Here is a 12,337-nt window from a genome sequence, read left to right on the forward strand (position 1 = left end):
GTTTGAAAATTGTATAAATTTCTACATTTTCGTAGATTTAATATACCTTTTAACAATTAGAAACATTTTCACTTTCTAATTGGCGAATACTCAAAAATCTAAGAAAATTTTGATTGTTAAAAAAATTCTAATTCTTTCTTCTTTGCTATTCTTCCTCAATTACTATAAAAATATCTTAGTGTCGTTGGTACTCACAAACCAAGATGTTCATATTCTTCCTTATATGAAAAAGATCTCCTCTAATTCTTTACCGGTGGGTAACGTACCCAAAATGGCTGGGACGTTCCCCGTTGAACGGTGATACTGCTCCGTTGAATAAGGAATGATTCAGAACGTTTATCTCCTGATATAAGTAATATACGATAGCCGATTTTATTGATAAAATTAGCTCCTTCTTGACCCCAAGTACCGCTTGAATGATGGCAATTGGAACAAACCAATATTTATTAAACAGATTAATATATTTATTCCCTTTGTCAGTCCCCTTACGTCCAACTACGAGGCCTACGCGTAATGACGAATGTGAAAGGTTGGAGGGAGCATAAGTATCTGTGCAGGTGAAGTCCCAAACTAGAACTTTCTCTTTTTTCCAAAACACTAAAGTCATTGCGTCTGGGCTTTTTCCGCCTGAACGACTGCATCCGTTTGATTCTCGTACGGATGGAACACCGATATTCGTAGATATTAGAACAAACTAAAATATTGTTTCTTAATCACTAACAAATTAATACAAGATAAAAAAAAAATTGGAATTACTTCACAGATACACAATTTCTGTCTTTCAATCTTGTATTTCTCATTGATTGGTTTATTAGGATTTAATAGGGACGTTAACAACAATGCTATTTGCTCACGTCACAATATAAAGGCACATGCAGGAACTAAAAGTAAAAAAATTAAAATCAAGCTGAAACAGAAGTAAAAATCTAAAAGAAGAGATAAAATAGTAATTATATTAGAAATATAACAATAACAATAAATACTAATAATGTCACAATAGAGAAAGTATATAACAATAAATAGGGAAAGAACAATACAAAGTGAGAATAAAAAATCCAGCAATAATAAATACACAAGGAAAAGCTTAAAAACTCAGAGAACAATGATTGAGCAATTAGAAGCGTGCACAAAAGAGGAGAAAAGAACAATATCAGTATCATTGTTCAATGCACGATCAAGTGTAAGTGACAGTCCGCGACCCTCTCTGAATTCTGAGTAGTCAGGACATTCGACAAGAATGTGCCGAACACTCAGTTGGGCAATACATTCCTCAGAATACGGATTGAAACCACCGAACAAATAACTATGCGTCAGATGAGAGTGTCCGATACGTATTTGCATTAGGAACACTTCATCTCGACGACAAGAGCGAGAGGATATGTGCAATTCTCAAAGGCGTGAAGTTTTTTCTCATTTGCCTGGTCCCAGTCTGCTTGCCAATGAGAGCGCATCAAGGTATGGAAATAACTATAGAGATAAAAGCAAGGATGATTATTCTCCAATGCAACCTCTGCCAAGGTGACGTGTTTGGCAGCTGTGTCACCACGATCATTTCCCTGGATGCTGTTATGTTCCAGAAGACAACAACGACACAACCCTGTTTCTGTAGATTATGGCATTTCACAAGAATGTCTTGAGCGAGGGCGTGCTTACTGAAGAAATTTTGTAGGCTCATGACTACACTATGCGAGTCGGTGCAAACCAGCACACGATGTAACGAAAGTATAAGCACATGGTTGAGGGCAAGATTTATTGCAGTTAATTCAGCAGTATATACTGAACAGCCAACATAATTCCCATCCTTAGAACCGTCAGTATAAAACACATTAAAATCGGCGTAATCGGCGTACTGCTCTAATAATGATGCAAACTCCTGCTGGTATACCTGGGCTGTTTCGAGTGTCCAGCACTGAGCTCTAGTGTACTGTTTCCAGTGCCAAGACAACCATAAGTCAAGTCGTGATGTACAAAGGAGCCATGGTGGTACAGCACAAAACCAAAGAAACGACAGAGAGGGTCACACAAAATCGTCAGAGAGAAAACTCTCACACACACGAATGTGCCATAGGCGTGTAGCACAACGCTCGTAAATCTGTCCATCACGGAGACAAAGCCTATAGGGGTGCCCAAGAATACAACGCACATGCGTAGAATAATTGAGGGGCGGTCCCTCACTTCGAAACGTTAACGATAGTTTATTGACCTCTACATAAAGACTGGCAACAGTCTAGTACGGAAGGTGCCAGTAGCTACCAGAGTACCCAAGTGATAGACTGTGTCAAGTAGTTTCAGCAGAGAGAAACGAGCAGACGCATAAGCAACACAACGATAGTCTTACTTAGACCGGATTAGATTACGGTATAAGCGGAGCAGAACAGGACGATCAGGCTTCACGTGCAGTGCGTCAGGATATGAAGGAGATTCAGGGCACTGAAATTAGAGTACTTAGGAGAACGAATGTACGACGCCCACGTTAACTGAAGGTTAAAGACCCAGAAAACGGACTGTATAAACGAACGATGAACGAATGCCGTCCATATAGAAGTACAGGTCATAACACAGGTGCGTTTTTCGGACTACGAGGACACATTGAGATTTCTCAATTGAAAAGGAAAAACCTGTCTCGTTCGACCAGCGAACAAGATGATATAGAGTCGGTCGAAGTTGTCCACTAATGTTGCGAAGGTGTTGGGAGCGAAAATAAATTACAAGATTGTCAGCAAAAATGAGACAACGAACAGGAAACTTAAGTTGAGAAAAAATGTTGACGGCGATAGCAAATAACGCGACAGTAAGTACACTGCCTTGTGGAACACTATTTTCTTGGAGAAAACGCTTTGAAACTCTAGATCCCATACGTACTCAAAAATGTCGCTTATGAATAAAATTCACAATGCAGTGAGTCATATGCCCACAGAGACGCCAGTCATATAATTGTCTCAATATTCCGTAAGACCATATGATGTCATACGCTTTCTCTAAGTCGAAAAAAGGCAACAAGATGTTCTCCGTTGAGAAAGGTGTCATTAATCAACCCCTCGAAATGAACGAGATTGTCAGTAGTGCTTTGAAACGATCGAAACCCATTCTGATAGTAGTTCAAGACCGAATTAGATTCCAAAAACCACACCATTCGCATACTTATCATGCGTTCAAGCAGCTTACAGATTCAGTTCGTGAGAGCAACAGGTCTCGTAGCTTATGGAACTAGTTACGACTTTTCCTGGTTTCAAGATGGGAAGAACCAGAGCCTCACGCCAACAGGGTAGCGAAAAATTCCTCTAATCAGATGCGATTATATAATTGTAATAATGGAAGCTCTTTCTGGCGGGTGAGGTTGCCCAACATTTTATAAGAGATGCGGTCAGGTCCTGGGGTAGAATTGGACAATTCACAGAGAGCAAAATCAAACTTAACGAGCCTGATATGGGCATTATATTGCTCGCTGTTGGCGGTGCGGAAGTTTATCATATACCGCTTTAACCTTGCCCGAATACGAGCAAACTCTGCAGGGTAGTGTGTAGACTCAGAAATAGACGCAAAGTGGTGGCCCAAAGTGTTAGCTATTTCTGAAGGGTTACCATTTAGAGATAAAGCAGGTACAGAAATAGAAGAAATTTACCAGTAGAGAGTAAAGCCAATGCCACACAATAGACACAGGCGTCCGACAACTGAGGAACGAAATATAACTTTCCAGCCATGGCACTTCAAGAGTTTTACATAACGTTCAACCCGAGAACGCTAAACAGGAAATTGCTGAAGATTTTCGTCAGTTATATGACGATTTAAAGTATCAGGAGCCCGACGACGAATCAGGATAGTCTCAGAAATTTCCGCAAACTTCCAAGGTACTGGCCGGCGGGGCCCTTTGCCACCGCATTCTGGAATGGAGCTATGAGCTACACTGAGAAGATTCTGCTCAAAGTGTGCTACAGCAACTACAGGGAGATTATAACGACAATGGAACTTACTGAGCGCGCGAAAGTTAGGCTAGCCAGCATGCTTCTGATTGAAACGTCAGAGAAGATACTGAAAAAAAAATACAGGGAGACCTTCAACGAATAATGGAAAGTGATCACATCCACAAAGATCAGGATGTACCTCCACGTCAGTGAGGTCGACAGACCATTCCTGCATATGAAGAGATCGATGTAGAAATACGTACTATGCAGTGATGTAATGCTATTTTTAGGTGGGTATACGCTCCATTCCTTGTTACAAACACAATCACACACACACACACACACACACACACACACACACACACATATATATATATATATATATATATATATATATATATATATATATATATATGTATGTATGTATGTATATGTATAGTCAATGAAACCTGTCTATGTTGGCCACCATCGGTTCCATTGAAAAGTGACCAACTTACAGAAAATAAGTGTGATTGGTGTGTTTTTGAACAGGATTTCTAGTAATACTTGAATGTAAAATTGTAATAAGCAATGGTACAACAGATAATGTATATAGAGTAATCATAACAATATACAGTACTAGAGGAAATTACAGTATGTTTAATGAGCTATAAGTATTTTCTTCGGAACAAAAAATGTTTTGACAAAATCTTACGGGAATTCATATATCAAAAGCACGCTACCTTTCGACAAGCCATCAAGTGCCAATAGTTAACAATTGAGATGGTTAGCTTTAACCTTGAGAATTATCCGGAATTGCTAAAATTCCACACGGATTAAAGGAACTGGTAAGTTCTTAGCTAATGGTGTTACGAAAACAGACAGGGCAAACAAATACGTACAACCGTTCCCTGAATTCCTGTACGTGCTTTTTCTTATTCACATCTTCCTTCACCGTCCCTTTATGACGGTGTTCTGGCCATTGATCTCCAAAAACAAATATTGGGAGTTCGTTCTTCTTTGTCTCCAGTCACAAATACAGAACATCTCCCTCTCATATGGGAATACGAAAAATAACAAAACGGTATTTTGCGTAGCTAAGATACGTAGGTAAATTTCTCATTGTCATCATAGGATAAACATTTCGTCAATGCGGCAACTTTCAAGATAGACAGCTGGCCAACTTACAGAGGTGGCCAAGTTGACAGGTTAATAATAATTACTTCATAATTACTATTACAGCGCTTGGGGGTTAAAAGTAGACAGGAAAACATGCCATAAAATTAATACACCAAAGTCGAAAGCGACATCCTTTCTGAGGTATGAGCGCGGGAAAGAACGGAAAACTGAACTTTGAGCATTAAAAGCGCAAAGACTAATAGAGTTAGAAGCAGTATGGTGAATTTCAGAGGAAACCTGGCTTGTGTTTTCAAAAAATTCCACATTCAGGATGATCGGGAAATTCGTACTCAAGATTTCATTACAGCTTATTCCATTCAATCCACAATAAACCAGTCCAGACGGTGTGAAAACGCCTTTGCAGACCAGCTGTTCTAAGGGAAATTTTTCTTCATTTGCACCAGGCAAATGTCAGAATTGTACCTAACTTGCAGGCCGAAAGTAGTCTCCTTTCCAATGCCTTTAACGAAGGTTATTATTCCTCTGACTTCATCAAGCTGGAGATGCCATAACAACCTTCATAATTCTAGTAAGTCTTCTCGAGCTATCAGCCAGGTGAAGATATTGACATTCGACGTCGACGTCTGTTTCTAATGTAGTCATTGCATTCACCTGCAAGGATTGTGATGAAGAGACCGGAGTCAAGTAAAGTCTGTTTTCCCCCAGAAGGGGGAGGGACGTCTGGCCTTTAAACGGCTACCTTGTCCAATGTGTATATTTTCCGTTGATGTGTTTATTGCAGTCAGAATGTTCTGGGAGTTAATACATATGTTATTTTGTGTAGATACAATTTTACACTGGAGGCAGGCTTAATCATCTTAGGTAGTTCTGAATCATATTCTTAAGACCATCGAAATTGAACGCCCATACCACGGAAAACAGGCAAAGCCCAACATGGATTCTCGGGCTAAAGTCAAAAATCCCTATATATGGAATGTGTTGGAGTTTTTGTTGTTTCAGCATAGCTGTTGGTAGAGTTTGGGAACCTGCGTTAAGTGAAAATGACGCCCACCCCTGTGTCATTAGGGATTTCGACCATTGTATTGCCAGCTATCATTTCTGTGGCCTGTATACTATGATCACATGTTCCTTCTTTGCTGGAAGAGTTAAACCTACATTCTATGTAATACATGAGCTATTTAGACCTACATGCTCTTCATATAATGTAATAAAAGGGTCATAAGAAAAATAATAAGAAAAAGAACATTGCTTGGACAAAACGGAAACTATTGGCATCAGAAATATTTATCTACAAGGCATGCGCAGTAATATAATTCAGAATAGTTACTGTTTAGTTCAGTAAACGAAGAAAGGGGTATAAAAAAGCAAATATGTCGCGATCAACCAGATCGACCAGAGTTGATAGAGGCGGAAGCAGATGTGTAGTAATAAAACAACTTGGTTAAATTGATAATTCGTTCTGTATCATGTAGTAGATCGTATCACAACTTTACGGGAGAGCAGAGAAAGACTTACTAACGTTATCAGATAATAAGCTTTAGTAACAAGATCATATAGACACAAATGGATGAAACTGTGAGTATTACAACTTGGATTTAACGAAAGCCGTTTAGATATTCAGTGGTTTGCAGGGTTGTATGAAACACAAAAAGATAAGACACAATACAATTATTCATACCTCAGTTTCCAGTAGCTAGATACATGCAATTTCTGGTTAGTTACTGAAACTCCTGTCGGATTTTAATACATGACGTATTGCAGGATACAAAATCCTTTGCATTAGTTGTTTGTTTGTAGACAGCTACTTGCTTATTGTTCTGAAAGGTTGTGTATAAACTAGGGATAGCCAATTCCGGAATCTTTACTTTCCGGACTCCCGAAAGTAAAACCAGACAAATTCTGGAATTCGGAAAATTCCGATTTTGGAATAACTCCGGAATTCGAAAAAATCCGAAATTTAGAAATTTGTGATTTCGTTAACATTCCGGAATTCGAAAAAATCTGGACTTTTTCGAAATCTGGAGTTTTTCTCAATTCCGGTTTAAGAACAGCTCAAGTTATTAATGAAAACTTTGCCGACATCATGAAAGAAATACGAAAGACATTTTGAATCGAAGAAATATAACATACAAGTTTGCAAGCGGAGACAAAGAAACCTAACGTAACCAGACTAAAGACGAATCGTTTACCGCGTAGCGATCGCTGTTCAGTGGTCAAGGTGCTTGTGCGAATCCACGTCGCATTTTTTTTAACTTTAGAATTTTTGATGGCGGTTGATCGGCAATGACATACGTTGTATTATATGCAGATATTTGAATACTCGGATGTTTCAATACTTGAACTATCAAATCTTCAGGAATAATAATAGTAATAATTATAAACTAATAATTATTATTATTATCTCGTAGAAGATTAAAAGCAAGGAGTTAATTATCGCTCAGGTCATACCGTTACAAGTAGAAACATGACATTTGGAAAGAATATTTCGGTTTGGTTTAATGTTGGCCATGAAAAGAGGAATTTCTCATCTCGTTTCTAAAACAAACAAAATAACATGAGAATTAACATTTTACATTCGAGACGGGACAAGGCTAACTAAAAATTTTCGTCTCGCCTTGGAGATGAGAATCGATACGAGACGAAAAGTATCGTAAACAATTCCCGTCTTGCCTTGATTCCCGAAATAGTGTATGTCCATTCTCTAAGTAGCAATTGCTCTGTAGACGGAATCTCATAGGCTATTTCGTTACATTGTATTTAAGATCATTGAATTATGGTCTGTGTAGGTATTTTTGTAGCAAAGCTTTTATATTTACCTCCTAAAAATTAGTATATTATATGCCTTACTGTTGCGTGATATTCAGTTATTTTTATTACAGTTATTTTCCTTAAAACATACAGTAGATTACTTTCTACATGAAACTTCAGTGGAACGCTATAGTTTAAAATTTTGGTAGTTGCAGAGGTGTGTCTTGAAGGTACAGAACCCTTTCCCCGAAATCTCTAATTTAAGTAAGTTTTGCCAAATTTTAGGGCAAGTTTAAAATTTTTAATGCCATTATTATTATTATTATTATTATTATTATTATTATTATTATTATTATTATTATTATTATTATTATTATTATTATATCAACACCGTGTATAATCTTTAATGATATGCGGTTTGTATCTGAATAGTAAAAGCTAATTGACTGTCGATCTCGGTCGTCGAGAAGTCTTCAGGAGGCAAAAACATAGGTCACGTTCTGGGTTTGAGTTCCGAAGGGGTAAGTATTCGGGCTCGAGCCAAAAATTGTTAAAAGTTATAGGCTTCAGCGAAACATGTTCAAAACAGCTGGGACCGGGTTTAGGCCTCTCAACAGCTTGGCTTATAGCTCATTCACTACCGAACCGAACCGAGAAGTGAGCCCAGCCAACAGCTCACCCAACCGAGCCGATTTGAGCCATCGGCTTAGTTGAGCTGAGTCAAACCGTGCCGATGAACTAGTTTCAACTTAGCTGGCTCGAACCGGTTCACATGAGGTCACGAGTAGGTGACCCATCCCAACCGAGAAAGTTCGAGCCACCGGCTCAATTGAGCCGAGTCGATGGATCGTTCCAACTGAGCCGGCTCAGGTCATCGGCTTAATTGGGCCGAGCCGACGGCTCATGCCAACCGAGCCGACTCGAGCTGTTCGCTCAGTTGATACGAGCCGAGCCGGTTGATATCACTACCCGGGTTGGTCTTCTGCTTGGGGTCAAGAATTCGACCGTGCAGGTCTCAGCCTTGATTTTAAGAACTACAGTATGTATTTATATTGGTGATTACGACATTTAAAGCTGTCTCGTAATAATAAAAAAAACTCTTGTCCTCTCGTTATCTAGACGAGACGAGGTACACTAAAATTGCCCCACGAGATGCACTAAAATTACGAGACGAGATGCACCCCTGTCGTGAGCAACACTAAAAGTATTCCACATTACTGCTTACATTTCTCATGGCTTTCGCTTTCCAGTCTAATCAGGCTATTATTTCAAAACGAGTTAAAACGAGCTGAACGAGCGAGCGAGCCATTATCAAAATCGACTCAACTCGAAACTCGACCTCGAAAACAGCGCCTTGGCTCGGAACTCAACTCAAGAAAAATACCTTTGACTCGACTCGGATTGAACTCGAGTCGAGTCGAATTTTGGCTCGACTCGTGCACATCCATATTCGTATTTGTATTTTGTTTCCACTTCAACATTTTCTACTCTTTCTTTCTCCGTTTACCTACTGTTTCTGGATTTCTCTGTCGGTGTTGTCCTTTATTTACACCATCTACTATTCTTATTGCCAGCTTGTAACCCGCTTCAATGTCTTATTCAGTTTAGGCTTTTCTCCCTACCTTGACTACACATGTGATTGATTTAATTCTCACTTTCCGCGCAGGACCGATGGAAAATTATTATTATTATTATTATTATTATTATTATTATTATTATTATTATTATTATTATTATTATTATTATTATTATTATACTATTGAACTTGCACGGCGAAATTACTGTATAATACGATATTATTTCTGTACTTTTACTCCATTGTATATTATTTAGTTTATTAATGGGCACTAAATTGTATCCAGATCATCGAATAAATTAACTTCGGCATGCACTTGGATGAAAATATCATTACAGGAACATTACCGGTTCGTTGCAAACATCAGAGCTAAACTTAGCAATATTTAGCTGTCACCGTCCTATAGCTCATTTTTGCGATTTAAAAGAAACATTGAGAAAATGGATTTATTCTGAGCTTTATTAACCAACCCTCGTATAGATCCGAATGTTCTAGAAACTCTTTTGTCATCGCTTTGGTATGTCTCTTCGTCTGTGTTGGTAAGTCAGGGTAAGATTTTGTAACCATATATGGACATACGTTGCAGAGACAGTGATTCCCTTTGTGAGCGATTTCAGTCCGGAAAAAACGGGAAAGTTGCAAAGACATCTTACTTCTCGTCATCACCCAACGCTGATTCGATTATTTAAAATGTCCGCACTCCTTCAGCCAAAGAGTGTGAATTTGTTATCATACGTCATCACCGGAGAGCTTCAGCCCGAAGAACATATACGCACTAGCTAACTGAACACTAGCTGTCTGAAAGACGAGAAACTTGTCGACGTTTGCCCGCGCGTATCGCGCTTTTCTAAACGCAGCATTCAGGCTGCCTATAATTACGGTACCACCAGATGGCTACGAGCATATAAACGTTCTGTGTTAAGTTAAAAGTGATGAAGCTTTCTATACACAAAAGTGACAGTCCGTATTTTCTTACAGTGATTTTTACATAAGTGCACTTGTCTAATAGTACGTCGATAACGACCCCCATGGAACAGGATCCATACTAATAACGTCAATTTGGGACTTCAACTTTAGAAACAACGTATATGTTCGAATACAGGAGATCGAAGGAGCAACTTCGACAGGCTAGCCGAAGAAACACGTGAGTTACTTACCATTTCAAGCCACCACGTTACCTACTATTTAAGCCACCACGCCGTCACGTTATTAATACTGAATCATTAATTGTAAATGTATTTGAAACGTAAATGCATGTAATACTTGTGTCTCTACAGTAATATTACATTCTTTCTACGAAAAAGTCAGTTTGTCATTTGCTATATATTTAATATTTAACTCCATTGTATGTGTAGCTTAACAAAAATTTCACGTTGTCCACATTTTCATCTACCATGCTCCCAGTCATCGTAAGTTGAAATTGTAGGCATGGGCAGTAATCGTAATCGTCGTAGTGCAACTGGGAATCACAACTAAAAAAAAGGGGGAATATATGAGAAATAAAAGTTACTCCGAACCACGACGTAAATAACGATTACATAGCTTGTTATGTTACGTGAGAAGATAATGTAGGGGTGAAGTGCTGGACTTGTGAGTAATACAGCTAATCAATATAGCTTCAAATCCTTTTCAAGTTATTTTATTTTCAAAGCAATCGTGAAGAATCAAAGAGTGACTTCTCATACTAAATGAGCAATCCTTAAGAAAGTGGACGCAAACACTTATATCATGATAGAGACGATTTACGCATTTTAATTGGGAAAGGGCAAGGAAATTACTAGAACATTCGAAACACTTCGTTCATCTGCAGTATGCACTTTTTAATTTATCGTTCTAAGGAAAAAACACTACACCATTTGTTATTGTTAAACTAACTTTGGCTACCGCAATCGGTGGAATATGATGGTCTCTGTAATAGGCACATTTTTTAAGAAGTTTGCCTATTGTAGAGACTCACATGTGTGAAATTCGGAACAATTTCGTTTTATCGATCACCGCCCTCTGATTCATAACCCTGATTAGATATACTTCCTTCCTCATTTTCATTGTATCACTTCTCTAATAAATATCAGTGGAATTTTTACCAAGTTTTCACTTAACATCTCAAACGGGTAATACGCTCTCTTTTACCACCTCTCACGTGCTGTATGCATTATTAAAAAATCATTCTATTTGTAGTGGATTCGAACTTACGTCCTTTGTATTTTCAATCTAGCGTCTTATCCACTACATTCCTGCATTCTAACCATCTAGATTATGAGAATTAAATCAATGCAGAGAAAGCGGAGAAAAAGAAAGTAGAAATCGTTGAAGTAGGAACATAAAATACAAATACTAACATATATTCCAACAACTATACGTTTACCATGCAACGATCTTCTTGTAGTGGTTCAGGCGCTAGATTACAAATCCAAAGGACGGCGGTACGAATTGCTCCAAGGAGTATACTTTTTTTAGGTTTTAAAAATAATGCATAGAGCACATGAGCGGTGGTGAAAGAGAACGTATTATCCGTTTAATCCGTTAAGTGAAAAAGAGTTAAAAATTTCGGTGAAATTTATTAGAGAAGTAAAACAATGAAAACGAAGAAGCAGGCATATTTAATCAGGGATATGTATCAGAGGGTGATAATCTCAAAAAATGCAAATTTTCCCGAATTTCGCACATGTGAGTCTCTACGATAGGCAAATTTCTTCAGAAATGAGCCTATCGCAGAGACCATCTTGCCAGAAATGCCGTAAAATTTCTATGCAATTTTGCCCTTTTGTCTATCATCACCTCTGAAACGGAAAGAGAGAGATGTTCCCTGAACTGAGAGTGAGGTGCTTCCATTCAAATCAACGAGTTGACAAATAGACGCTTACATAATGAGAATGCGGAATACAAACAACTATAAAACATCAAAGTGATAATTGCAAGCATTATCACCTAAAGTTCCGGAACCGTGACGGTCAGTGAAATATGATCCGGTGTCGGACGTAGAGAAATAATT

General features: G+C 38.3%; 1 protein-coding gene across 1 annotated transcript in view; it reads left to right on the plus strand.

The window, feature by feature from the left end:
- Positions 1–12,337, plus strand: part of LOC145662734 (uncharacterized) — a gene marked incomplete in the record, with an annotated part of 1,843,005 nt that overhangs the window by 1,073,516 nt on the left and 757,152 nt on the right.

This window comes from Thermobia domestica, chromosome 10 (genome assembly GCF_964235325.1).
Source record: "Thermobia domestica chromosome 10, izTheDome1.hap1.1, whole genome shotgun sequence".
In the NCBI taxonomy this organism is placed as follows: domain Eukaryota; kingdom Metazoa; phylum Arthropoda; class Insecta; order Zygentoma; family Lepismatidae; genus Thermobia; species Thermobia domestica.